General features: G+C 40.8%; 1 protein-coding gene across 1 annotated transcript in view; it reads left to right on the forward strand.

Annotated features, from left to right (window-relative positions):
- LOC136864332 (testis-expressed protein 264) overlaps window positions 1-10,751 on the forward strand; it is a 141,461-nt gene extending 130,710 nt beyond the window's left edge. The window contains exon 4 of the mRNA XM_067141171.2: window positions 9,638-10,751. The gene's annotated coding sequence lies outside the window, so the exon portion shown is untranslated. The remainder of the gene's footprint in view (window positions 1-9,637) is intronic.
- The last annotated feature ends 2,017 nt before the right edge of the window (window positions 10,752-12,768 follow it).

Below are 12,768 nucleotides of genomic sequence, written 5' to 3' on the forward strand. Positions count from 1 at the left end.
AACGTTGAATTATCATCATCTTCATTTCCCATTTCCAGCTTTCCGTGTTGGGTTGAATCAAGGACCTCCATCGCTGCTTGTCTCTCCACCACTCTTCTCCTTTTTTAAGTACATCTTCTGGTTTTCCTCCCCTCTTCTCTATGCACTCCCACACTGAATCCGTCCATCTCTTTCGGGGTCTTCCTCGTGGTCTCTTCCCTGTTAACTTCCCTGAAAAAAACTTTTTTTGGCACTCTCTCTTCTCCCATTCTCATTATATACCCATATCACTTTAGCTTTGTTGTTTCTATCCTGTCTTGAAGTTTCAAGATTCCTGTTCTTTTCCTTATCTCTTCCTTTCTAATTGTATCCTTTCTGGTCTTGCCCTCAATACCTCTTAGGAATTTTCTCTGCTACCTTGCTTCATAAACAGCCAACGTGGACTTCAGATGTAAGTCATGTGATTTCTTCCAAACTCATTGGGTGAGCTTACCAAAGGCGGCAGCAGCAGCTTTGGCGAGTCGAGCAGCAATCTCAATTTCCCACTGGTTATCACGGCGAATTATACTTCCCAGGTATCAAAAAGATGCCGCTTCTTCAAGTTGTTTTCCAGCTAGTTGTAGAGGAGCGTCATTTATAGATGAACTTCTAGCAGGTTGCATTAGTACCTGGATCTTAGACACGCTGATCACAAAACCATATCCAGGACATGAAATGTCTAGTTCATCAAGATATTGCTATACATTTTCCATTGTATCAGCCAAGAGGCATACGTCATCGGCATAAAGAATCTCAAGTACATGTACTTGGTGGAATTTAAGCTTTGCTCTGAGTTGGAATTTATCAAAGATTTTTCCGTCAGACCTGACATTAAAAATAAGCTCACCGGACAAAAAGTTAGTCGCCCTACTGCACACGCACAGATGGATCATTAAGCCTGTACAGATGGCACACCGAACGAGTCCTGTGCTCAACCGCATGCGCACTGCCTCTGCGCAAGCATAAGGCAGTAGCGATCAGTGATATATTGATGTTTCAATTGGACAGTGCTCATCAACATGGGTAGATGTAAGGATGTGAGAGAGTGGCAAAAAGGAGGCAATAGTGTTTGGCTATGCCATGGCCATATGGTGTGTGAAGTTGCTGGATTTGTTGATGTTTCGCAGCAGAGTGTTCAGTGTGTCTACAAGCAGTAGAGTACTACACATGGCTATGAAACACAATGTCAGAATTGTGGTCGGAAGAATATCCTGACTGAGAGGGACCGGAGATGCGTTTCACGGCTTGTGAATCAAAATCTCTTCCAAACCCGACGGGGCAATCAGTGAATTAAGGTCCGTCCATCACGTTAGCGAGAGAACATTGCGACGGGAACTGTATGCCTCGCAAAGGGCCATTGCTCACACATGCACATAAAGATACGCATCTTCAGTGGGCTAGAAATCATCGAATGTGGACAGTAGCTGACTGGCAGAACGTAACGTGGTCTTATGTATAATGTTTTTACCTCCTGCTCCAATTATGCATGGTGTCAAGTGCACCGAAGGACAAATGAAGCATTTCATCCTCGATATGTGCAAGATCAGGTTCAAGCCGGAGGTGGGTCTGTGATGTTTTGGGGGTGTTTTTCATATCGTGGGTTGGTCCTGCTCACTGAGGTCACTAACATGAACCAGCATGTTTCTTTTAACATTCTGGATAATCAGATGTTGCCTTTCAGTCAACATCAGCATGATGAGTATGCTATTGATAACCCCAGTTTTCATGATGAATACAGCAAAGTTCATTTGGCTGGACGCATATGTGACTGGTTTTATGAACACTTCCCCACTCTAGTACATCTCAATTGGCCTGGAAAATCACCTCACTTGAACTCCATTGAAAATCTGTGGGTCACGTTGGAACAGCAGGTAAAACGCAGACATCAGCATCCCCACAATTTGGTGGAAATGCGTGATCATATTCTTGACCAGTGGTGGTTTTTTTTTTTTTTTTTTTCTAGGGGCTTTACGTCGCACCGACACAGATAGGTCTTATGGCGACGATGGGATAGGAAATGACTAGGAGTTGGAAGGAAGCGGCCGTGGCCTTAATTAAGGTACAGCCCCAGCATTTGCCTGGTGTGAAAATGGGAAACCACGGAAAACCATTTTCAGGGCTGCCGATAGTGGGATTCGAACCTACTATCTCCCGGATGCAAGCTCACAGCCGCGCGCCTCTACACGCACGGCCAACTCGCCCGGTGACCAGTGGTTTAACCTGGATGTGATGTACCTGCACAACCTTGTGGACTCACTTCCTAACCGAATACAGGTGGTTATGAAGTCCAGAGGCAGAACATGGTATTAAATGATACTTATAAATATTTCTAGAGGGGTGACTAATTTTTTGTCCAGTGAACTTAATCATATCATTGCAGTTTTGAAGTGCATTATATATCACAGTTGCAAAGTATAATGCAAAGATTGTAGGGGCCATAACACATCCCTGCTTGATGCCATTATGCAACTGATGCTCTATGTTAACAAACTTCCCTGGCCATAGAGCTTTCTCAAGAATCAACCATAGCGCAGTCCGTGGTATTCAGTCAAAAGCCCTCTCCAAATCGACAAAGCACATGTAGGGGTCATTGCGTTATTCAAGACTTTTATTGTTCTGCAATGCGATTTTATTTGACAGAAATAAATATCACAAGAACACGTTCACTTTCTCACATAAATTACTTTATTGTCATTGTAAGTCACAACACACAATTACACACAGTAGCAAATGACACTATAACACTTAATAGCGGAGTACCCTGAAGTCGATTCTGACAAGTACCGATATCAGCAACACTGACTCGCGCACTATAACATGCACTCTCTTGAATTCACTGACTCCACCTCGGAGCCCAACAGTCACTCACAGTCCATCACTTGCCTTCGAGCCCAACCTGACTCCGAGTCCAACACTGACTGAGTCCTGACTTGACTGTCTCACTGACTGACAGCTCGATATATATACTATTCAATCAACCATCTAGAATTATCAATTTCTGAAAGAGTTCTTACAACACTCTGATGGAACACACTCGAAACATCGATCGACCAGCTAGTCGAGTGGGTACTCGAACTTTCGTTTACTGTTTACCAATACACATGGAAATCTGTACAGCATTCCTTATATCTCTACATGTATCTGGATAATAAAACCTTACAGTAAGTTTCCAGAACCCTTCATATATACCAAATTATAGTACAATAAGTCTGATATACGAACATTACGGAATTTTCTACCACTTTCAAATGTATAGGTTTTGAAGTTAAACTTATACACAATATGTATTTGAGGTTATACAAATTTATACTACATATTTATAGAGAAACCATGTACTAGTCATGTTTAACATTTAATAAAAGATAATTTAGCATTAAATAAACTATAATTAAAATATATTAAACATAATAATTGAAGGTTTTACACCAGTTACGATGTCTACCTACGACAATTATCCACCTAAAACCTTCAATATCTGCCCTGTACAGGTCTTAAATAATATCTAGGTGTCCTTATATATATATTTTTTTCCCTCTCTTAGTCCTCACTAGACTACCTCAATCACACTGTTGGGGCTGATGACCTTCGATGTTAGGCCCCTTAAAACAACAAGCATCATCATCAATCACACTGTTTTCTCGTTGGCGCTGTTGCAGTACACATTTCGCAGCCAGATAGTTCGATCGGTGGCCACCACCTTTCCATGGGGGATCCACTGGGTCTGGCTGACGGTGTCCCTGTTCTTGGTAGCAATGATCCGCAGGTCCTCGCGTGGCATTCGACACTCTACTGACTTTCCCCTTGCTCGCACCTTTGTGTTCTGTCAGGGCCCACGCGTCTTCGTAGTCCACCGGTGTGATGCACGGTAGAGGCTCGCACGTCGTGGACTTGGCCCTGTTGAGTCTCCTCTTTTTCCGGGGTGCTGAATTCATTGTTCCTACCAGCATATGGTTTCATGCCGGGACTAGTGTCCTGGTCAGGTGGCACCACCGTTTGTTGGTTGTTGTCGCTACAGTGATCCCGTTGTCCCGTGGAGTTGCCATCTTCACGGAGCCGGAGCCGCCATCACTCCTTGCAGGCTTCACCCGTGTCTCCAGGGCTGTTGTAAATTTCATACAGCACACTCGCTTTTTCCGCTGGGCCTTGGGCTACGGACTCCACCATCGCTACAATGATCCTGTCTTCCCGTGGAGATGCCACATTCACGACGCCGAAGCAGCCGTCACTGCCTGCAGGCTTCACCTGTGTCTCCAGAGCTGTCGTACTTTCACACAGCGCACTCGCTTTTTCTGCTGGGCCTTGAACTACGGACTCCACAACTGCAAGCGTCACTTCAGACTGCTTCCCGTCCGGTTCGTTGTTGTCCTGCACGACGTCAGTGATCACCTCGGTTCTGAGAGAGCGCACGTCGTTGCCCAAAGAATTGATTTGGTCCTTTATTTCTTGAGACTGGGCCTCGATGTTTTTAGACTGGGCCTTGATTTTTCAGTCTGGGCCTCAATTTTTTAGTCTGGGCCTGAATCAAAGCAGTTAGTTGTACGAACATAATGCTTACCCTGTCGTTGGTTTCTTCCTCCGAGGTGACTTCGAAGTCGAAACTGGTTGGGTCCTCCTCGTTGTCTATCAAATCCTGGCGCAGCCTCTCTTGTAAGTCCGCTTTGCTTCCAGCCACCGGTAAACCTCGGAATGCCAGTGCTTTACGTAACATCGCCACAGTCATTTCTTCGATCTTCATTGCCGAGTCTTGAAGTGTCCTGTCACGGTCGCCATTTTATCGTTCTGCAATGTGATTTTATTTGATGGAAATAAATATCACATGAGAACAAGTTCACTTTCTCATATAAATTACTTTATTGTCACTGTAAGTCACAACACACAATTATACACAGTAGCAAATGACACTACAACACTTAATCGCTGAGTACCCTGACGTCGATTCTGACAAGTACAGATATCAACAACACTGACTCGCGCACTATAACATGCACTCTCTTGAATTCACCGACTCCACCTCGGAGCCCAACAGTCACTCCCAGTCCATCACTTGCCTTCGAGTCCAACCTGACTCCAAGTCCAACACGACTAAGTCCTGACTTGACTGTCTTACTGACTGACAGCTTGATACATATACTATTCGATCAACCATCTAGAATTATCGATTTCTGGAAGAGTTCTTACAACACTCTAATGGAACTCACTCAAAACATCGATCGACCAGCTAGTTCAATGGGTACTCAAACATTCGTTTACTGTTTACCAATACACATGGGAAATCTCTTTTTTTTTTTTTTTTTTTTTTTTGCTAGTGGCTTTACGTCGCACCGACACAGATAGGTCTTACGGCGACGATGGGACAAGGAAGGGCTAGGAGTGGGAAGAAAGCGGCCGTGGCCTTAATTATGGTACAGCCCCAGCATTTGCCTGGTGTGAAAATGGGAAACCACGGAAAACCATTTTCAGGGCTGCCGACAGTGGGGTTCGAACCTACTATCTCCCGAATACTGGATACTGGCCGCAATTAAGCGACTGCAGCTATCGAGCTCGGTAGGGGGGAAATCTCTACAGCATTCCTAATGTCTCTACATGTATCTGGATAATAAAAAAAAACCTTACGGTAAGTTTCCAGAACCCTTCATATATTCCAAATTATAATACAATAAGTCTAATATATGAACATTATGGAATTTTCTACCGCTTTCGACTATATAGGTTTTGAGGCTAAACTTATGCACAATACGTATTTGAGGTTATACAAATTTATACTAGATATTTATAGGGAAACCATGTACTAGTCATGTTTAACATTTGATAAAAGATAATTTAGCATTAAATAAACTATAATTAAAATATTAAACATAATAATTGAAGGTTTTACACCAGTTACGATGTCGTACCTACGACACTTTTTTTCTGTTGCTGCATGACAACAAATATAGCATCAACAGTGCCTCTATTTGGACGGAAACCACATTGACTCTGAGATAATATTTGCTCTGTAAGAGAATTAAAACTTCAGTTAATGATGTGCAACAAGATTTTTCCAGCTACACACAACAGTGATATGCCTCTGTATGACCCACAAACAGAACAAATCTCCTTTTCCTATATATAATATGCAGATAGTGGCATCTTTCCAATTTTGAGGCACCATTTCTGCCTCCCACACATGTAAAATTAGGTTATATAGCCTGTTGTTGATAGATAAGCCACCATATTTAAATATTTTTCCTCCGAAGACTATCTGAGCGACTAATTTTGCTGTCTTTCATACAAACCACAACATGATCAAACTCTGCCCTGGTTGGAGGCTCATCTAACTCTGGTTTAATAGCCAAAGATGGAAGTGAATCTGTATAAGCAAGATCAGTACTTTTGTGTACTTGGATTCAAAACCTCGTTGAAATGCTCAGCCCATTGTGTGAGAACATCATGAGGCTCACTGAGTCTATGTGCTCTATCTCGGGAGTATATCAGAGTAGTAAGCTTCCACCTTGGTCTGAAAACAGATCTCAAGCTTTCATAAAAGCTTCCCATTTGGTATCAGCCAGGTGTTGAAGTTCAACTGCTTTTGTTGTCCACCACTGGTTCTTAAGTTCACATGTCTTTGCCTCCAGTTCCTATTGGTTCCTTTTGCTCAGTTCACTATCAGAATCATGAAACCAATCCCGTTTCCTCGTCTGTGGTGTACCAATACCTTGATGAGCTACTTCATGAAGTGTTCTAGCGTGATTGCCATACTTCATGAGCTGATATGCTTTCAGTACAAAATTGTGCAGAATCAAATTCAGCATCGAGCTTCTTTCTGGTATTATTGCAGTGAATTAGTTTATCAATGGCCTGTCTTTGGGGAATTTTGTGCTCTGCTCTATGTGGGGGCTTGAATACTAACCTCATTTGGATCTCATCAGGGGATGATCAGTCCAACCCTCTGCTCCACGCATGGCTCTAGTAATTAACACGTCCTTTAGGTCTTTTCTACGAATGTTTATATAGTGAAGAAGGCGCCAATATTCAGAGGGGGAATACAGTCAAGATGTTTTATACTTTTCAGGGAGTCTGAAGAAGGTGTTTGTAATTCTCAGGTTGAATCTTGCACAAATAGTGAGTAGTGCATACCCATTAGAATTGCATTTTCCAATACCATGTCGACCAAGCACACCATTCCAGGCTTCGTATCCCATTCCAACATGCGTATTGAAAACTCCAAGCAAAATAATTTTATCGCTGGAGGAAATGGTCAATAGAACTCCACACAGGTCATCATAAAATTGTTTCTTATCTTCATCCGGTGAGGTAAGGGTGGGAGCATAGGCATTTATGAGATGAAGTGCCTTCCATTAACAAAATGGAGACACAGCGTCATTAGCTTGTCATTAAATCTCTTTGGAGTTTCCTACAGTGATCGGGCAAGTTTATTTCTGATGGCAAAGCCAACACCAGTGGAAGACCTCTCTATAGCTGGCTTTGCCATCCAATAAATTCTGTAACCACCTAAATCTTCACATAGCTCTCCACTGTCCGCTAAGTGTCTTTCTCACCGCAGCTATGTTGATGTTATAATGGGATATTTCCTGTGCAATAACAAGGTTTTACTTTTAGGACGTACGTTTTTGTCACAGTTTAGTAAGGCTCTGATATTCCAGGTTGCTGTAAATAAGTTTTCTCTGTTTCTGTTTGCTTCTTTTGACCGCATGAACGTCTACGCCCAATTACCATAATTTGCCACTAGGTTTGAAATAAGCCAAGACTATGTTTGGACCATCTTTTCTAGGCTCCTCTCTGGATTGGAAAAATGAGAGCAATCCTAAACAGGGCTGCTCTGTCACCAGATGTACTGCCGAACCTGTCCTCCTGCCTTGGTCGATTCTGGGAGGGATTACTCTCATGTGAATGCCTACGTGAAGTGAATCAGCTAGAGGCCAGACTCACCAAAATCCAGCCCCTTCCACCAATTTTCTATCGCTACAGGACTTGAAATACTTTTGCCAGGAGTCATCTGTGTGTGAATATATCTAAGTGGACAAGCAGTTGTGCAGGTGCAGATTCACTCTCTCGTCCAAAACCTCTGAATACCAGTGGAGCGGAAACCGATACAACCGACCAAAGTTAGAGGATGCACGCAGTTATAATGTACACGCCATTGACACCTAGGTGTTCATCCGCCTTGAACATTCTCCTACACCATTGCTGCCCAGCATAGGCTGCAGCTGCCCCTAACCTGGAAAACAGACACAGCTTTATGAACTTGGGTGGCATTTCCTTCACCCTGGGGGCCATCACTTAAACTAAAGTGATTCATCCACCCAAAACCGTTGGTCCCTTTAGAGGGTCGATTTATTTATTGCCGCCTGACATTCGGCATTGAGCCACTGGCTATATGGTCTACTCCATTACCGTAGCAAGATGTCCTGGCCAAACACAGAAATATGTAGTTCTCAGTTATGTGAACAAGAACATGTACAAGATAGCTAACATTTTCAAAAGGCTGAATATAAAAATAGCCCTCAGAACGAATAACATGCTACAAAGATAAATCTAAACGAAAAACAAAACAAAAAAATCTAAACCATAAATAACTTTTCTCCAAATCAGGATTTAAAGAGTAAAACTACAACGTTACATACATAGGGCAAACAAAACACAATTCCCACACCAGATACAAAGAACACAAAAATGCTGCTAGATACAATTGCCATCCAGCCTTTGGAGAACAGGTATATGACAGCTCCCACCATTTCAAAACTATCAATGCAGGTTTAAAATTTTACACATTGAATATAAAAACAGATAATTAAACATACAGGCAAAAAAAAAAAAAAGCCAACCAAACCAACCTCAACAATAACACACATTTGAAAAATTCTCCCTCTGTGTGCTACTGGTACTAAATTAATTCAAATTTTAGTAAAACAATATCTCACACTATTTTTCATTAAGCTCTTAATTAATCACACTGGAGGTTACTCTGATGCAAAGTTTGTCTTGATGTTGTTTAGGTTATACCTATCTGCACTAAATTCTACAAATTCGCCACTTAAGACCGTTTTGTAGGCTATTATTTTATCACTAAAAATAAATTCATACAAAGTACTCTTTAATCCATTGCTGCACTTTCATTATTTTTTTTTTTCCAAAAGTCATTATCATGCATTCATTTTCTTATGCATGTTGCACTTTTCTCTCTCCACTGATCAGAGTTGTCTCCTCCCTCTGCCTTCCTCTACCTCCCCTATAGACATGTTTATGTTTGCAAGCCACAGTCGAGGCTAGTGACTCTGTCCAGTTAGTGCGCTGGAGGTGTTGGATGTGGAGCCAGAGCTGGTTGTAAGAGCAGTACAGGAAACTTTCTCAAATTTACTTAAGTATCAATAACGAACTAATGCATTCATATAATTTTTCACTTTTCACTTTACCACCAGTTCACAATCACTGACAAGTTTACACAAAGTTAAAAGTGATTTGATAGTATTTGAGGATGTTCTTATAGAACAAAACATAATCTGTTACTAACAGTTTTTTTACAGGTATGTGTTTCGACAGACTGGAAAAACTTACAAGTTATATTAAACTATCAGATGTTGTTTTTGTGTGTGTATAATCTGTGTGAATTTATTTTCAGGAACTCTGATTTATGATTGGGTTTTGATTTCATGGAGAGGAAGAATGTTGCAGAATTTTCTTGCCGTTCTGAAGCTACAGTGATTCAGTCTTTAGATGATACGATGGGAAGAGGATGTGGAACTACATTAGCAAATAATACAAAATGGTATCTATGGAATGAGATGAGAACCAATTTATTTCCCTCCATGCATTAGGTATTATGAAAACTCTTTATGTGACTTAAATATGGGGTGTTGTCTAATGTTCCCCCTCAGACATTGCCAGCAGAAGGCGTTAGATGTACTTAAAAATTCTCCTCCCCTTATGTTGTATGTACATGTCCTGACTTAATGTGCCAATGACCTGTTGCTATTTTACCAATGGCATCAGAAATAGAAAATAAGATTGTCTAATGACTCACATAAATGGCTGTGTATTATCATCAGTAGTCAATGTGTAGTGGTTAAACCCAAAAAACTTGTGAATCTTCCATCATTAGTGGTAGCCAAATTAGTGTGATAGATTTATTCCAGTTACTCAAACAAAACTTGCACTATCTCATTGTTGTTTGTTCTTTTCACTTTGTTGGATCATATAAATGTTTAACATTTCAGTTTAGTAGCACTGTTTTCTGCTCATATTAATGTGTTGTTTTAAGTGTTCAAAAGAAGTCCATATTATTAATGATTATGCCTCGCTGTGATTCTGGTTTTCCAGAATAGCATTTATGGTAGTATTTCTTCATACTGTTGTTAAATTATACAAAATGCAGATTGTATTCATGCTGCTGATTTTTCAGCTCCTAGGCTATATCATACCTAATAGAATTACCCTTTATAATGGCTCTTAGATTTTTGTGTGAATTGTTTGGACTTGGCATACTGTCAGAACATCCTTCACAGAATTTGACTGACATATCCAGAAATTAATTTTATAATTTTTGATGCTGCTTACTGTCATTTTATTTTTTTTCTTCTATGGGTGATAAGGACCCAAGCATTTATAGTTGTTTAGATCATCAACCAAAACTTCAATTTGAAGCAGCCCTCAGTGGCACACTTATTCTGTGTCAACATTTTCACCCCTTGAGTAACAATTGCAACTTAAGTGAGCACTTCTTGGGCATTACATGGTGTAGCTTATCAAACTGTTCTTTTCTTTTGATTAAATTTTAATGAATTTCTCTCTTCAGTGTCTTTTCATTTCTGATCGAATCCAGGCGTGTTCTGGCGGCTGCCCACTGGGCCAGCTAGGCTGAGCAGGCCTCAGCTGTGTGACAACAGCCAGAGCAAATGCATGGGGAAGTCTGGTGGGGAGAACAGTGCTTGTATCTGCTGATATGGGAAACAGTGCTTGAAACTTGAAATACCTTACACATTGCATTTAGCTTTCTCATTGTATAGCTGCAATTGCTAACCCTTTACACTGTCAATTTATTTGACCTGATTTTGCAGTTATGTACCAGAGATATATGTGATTTTAATTTGCAATGAAATGCTTGCACTAACTACTGTACTTCCAAAATAGGTCAACACTGTGAACTACAAAGAATCTTAGTAACAGAACATTCACCTATTAAAACGATCATCACAATGACCAATAAATATATCATATATAATAGAGAACAATTATTGTGTTTCTATTGGGACTGTAATTGGTATCTTCCTTCAAGGATTACTTCGTCATATCCAGATAATTGATCTGGTACTCATCAAGTGAACGCATGAACCCATATGCAAATCTGTGAGACTCCTTCAAAGTCAGGACTACGTGAGCTTCATTATGGGGGGAAAATAAAGGGAAAAAAACAAACAAACACATTTTCACACAGATACACGAATACCAAATACACTCATTATTTGAGAGGAAAGTCTAAACTGTTTTGGGTACCGTTGACAAAGAAATGTGTTATAAAATGACTGTTAAGTGTTCAGCTGTGTGAAACTTGTCTCAAATTCTACGGTCACACTGTCAGCTGAAGTTGAAACATAGTAAGCGCACTGCCAACAGAGATGAGAATAGCAAATATGGTAAATTCACAATCTATTTAATTCAGATTAATGAATCACCATTCAAAAGTATTTTTCAGGTCTTGCAGCACTGCAGTATACACATCAAAGCGTACATCACCTTTGTCTTCTCCATGTTCTACGACAGCTGATTTAAGTTTAGGGAAGTTTACACAGTTCATTTGTGCAAGTTGCTGTTCCCACAGTAATTTTGTTGTAAATCACACAACGCTGTCACAAAGATTCATAGTGAGTTTATTTCCCCCTTGCCAAAACATGCTCATAGCATTTAGATGATTAATTAAATTGGCCAGGAAAGCAAGATTCTGTATCCGCTGTGCATTGTCAAGTTCCTTTGCAGGTTTTCCTTTCATGTGCATAAAGGAATTTATCTTCAGTGGGAGGCAAAAAGGCGTTGCAACCCGCAGCTAAGGCAATATACTTTGGTAAAATAATGTATATCGCCATAGTCTCTTTCCATATTCTTGAGAAATATCTTAAAATGCCAGCATAAAGTTAATAGTTTTAACGACAGTTTTCATTGCACTTTTCAGTCTAACAGTATTTGTGCAAAGATTTCTTCTTATGAAGAAGACAATGCATTTCAATAATTCCTTCCTATACACCTGCACTATTCACCCTTTCCAGTCGTGTATCGACCTGAGGTCGACAGCCGTCACAGTGTTATAGCTTGTGTGTAGATCCTGAGCCGACACAATGTTTTGCCGCTCATTGCTAGGTTACCTGGCATGCCAGGGCTTTTGTACTTCGTTTGGTAAGTGCTGGTCCCTCTAGTTTCTCTTTGCTGAGCAAAATTGCTCTGTTTCCTTGACAATGGAAAGCAGTCGCAGTGAAGCAACATGGCGGTGCACAGTCTGACCGAAGCTGAGATTCATGCGTCTATTTCAGCTGATTTTGATTATAGTGACCATGAAAATGAAATCAAGAAATCATGGGGGAGGCGATAATATTATGATTCATCACGGTCCCAGTCATACAGTGCGGACTTCAAACATGTGAAGAACGGGTGATGCACAATTACCCAAATTTCCTTACAGGTTAGTCAGTGGATTCATAAGTTGTGGCAATAGACCTAAAATAGAATTAAGGCACTGGCAGCTATTTTTTAGTGATCAGTTCC

This window comes from Anabrus simplex, chromosome 2 (assembly GCF_040414725.1).
Source record: "Anabrus simplex isolate iqAnaSimp1 chromosome 2, ASM4041472v1, whole genome shotgun sequence".
NCBI classification, from domain to species: domain Eukaryota; kingdom Metazoa; phylum Arthropoda; class Insecta; order Orthoptera; family Tettigoniidae; genus Anabrus; species Anabrus simplex.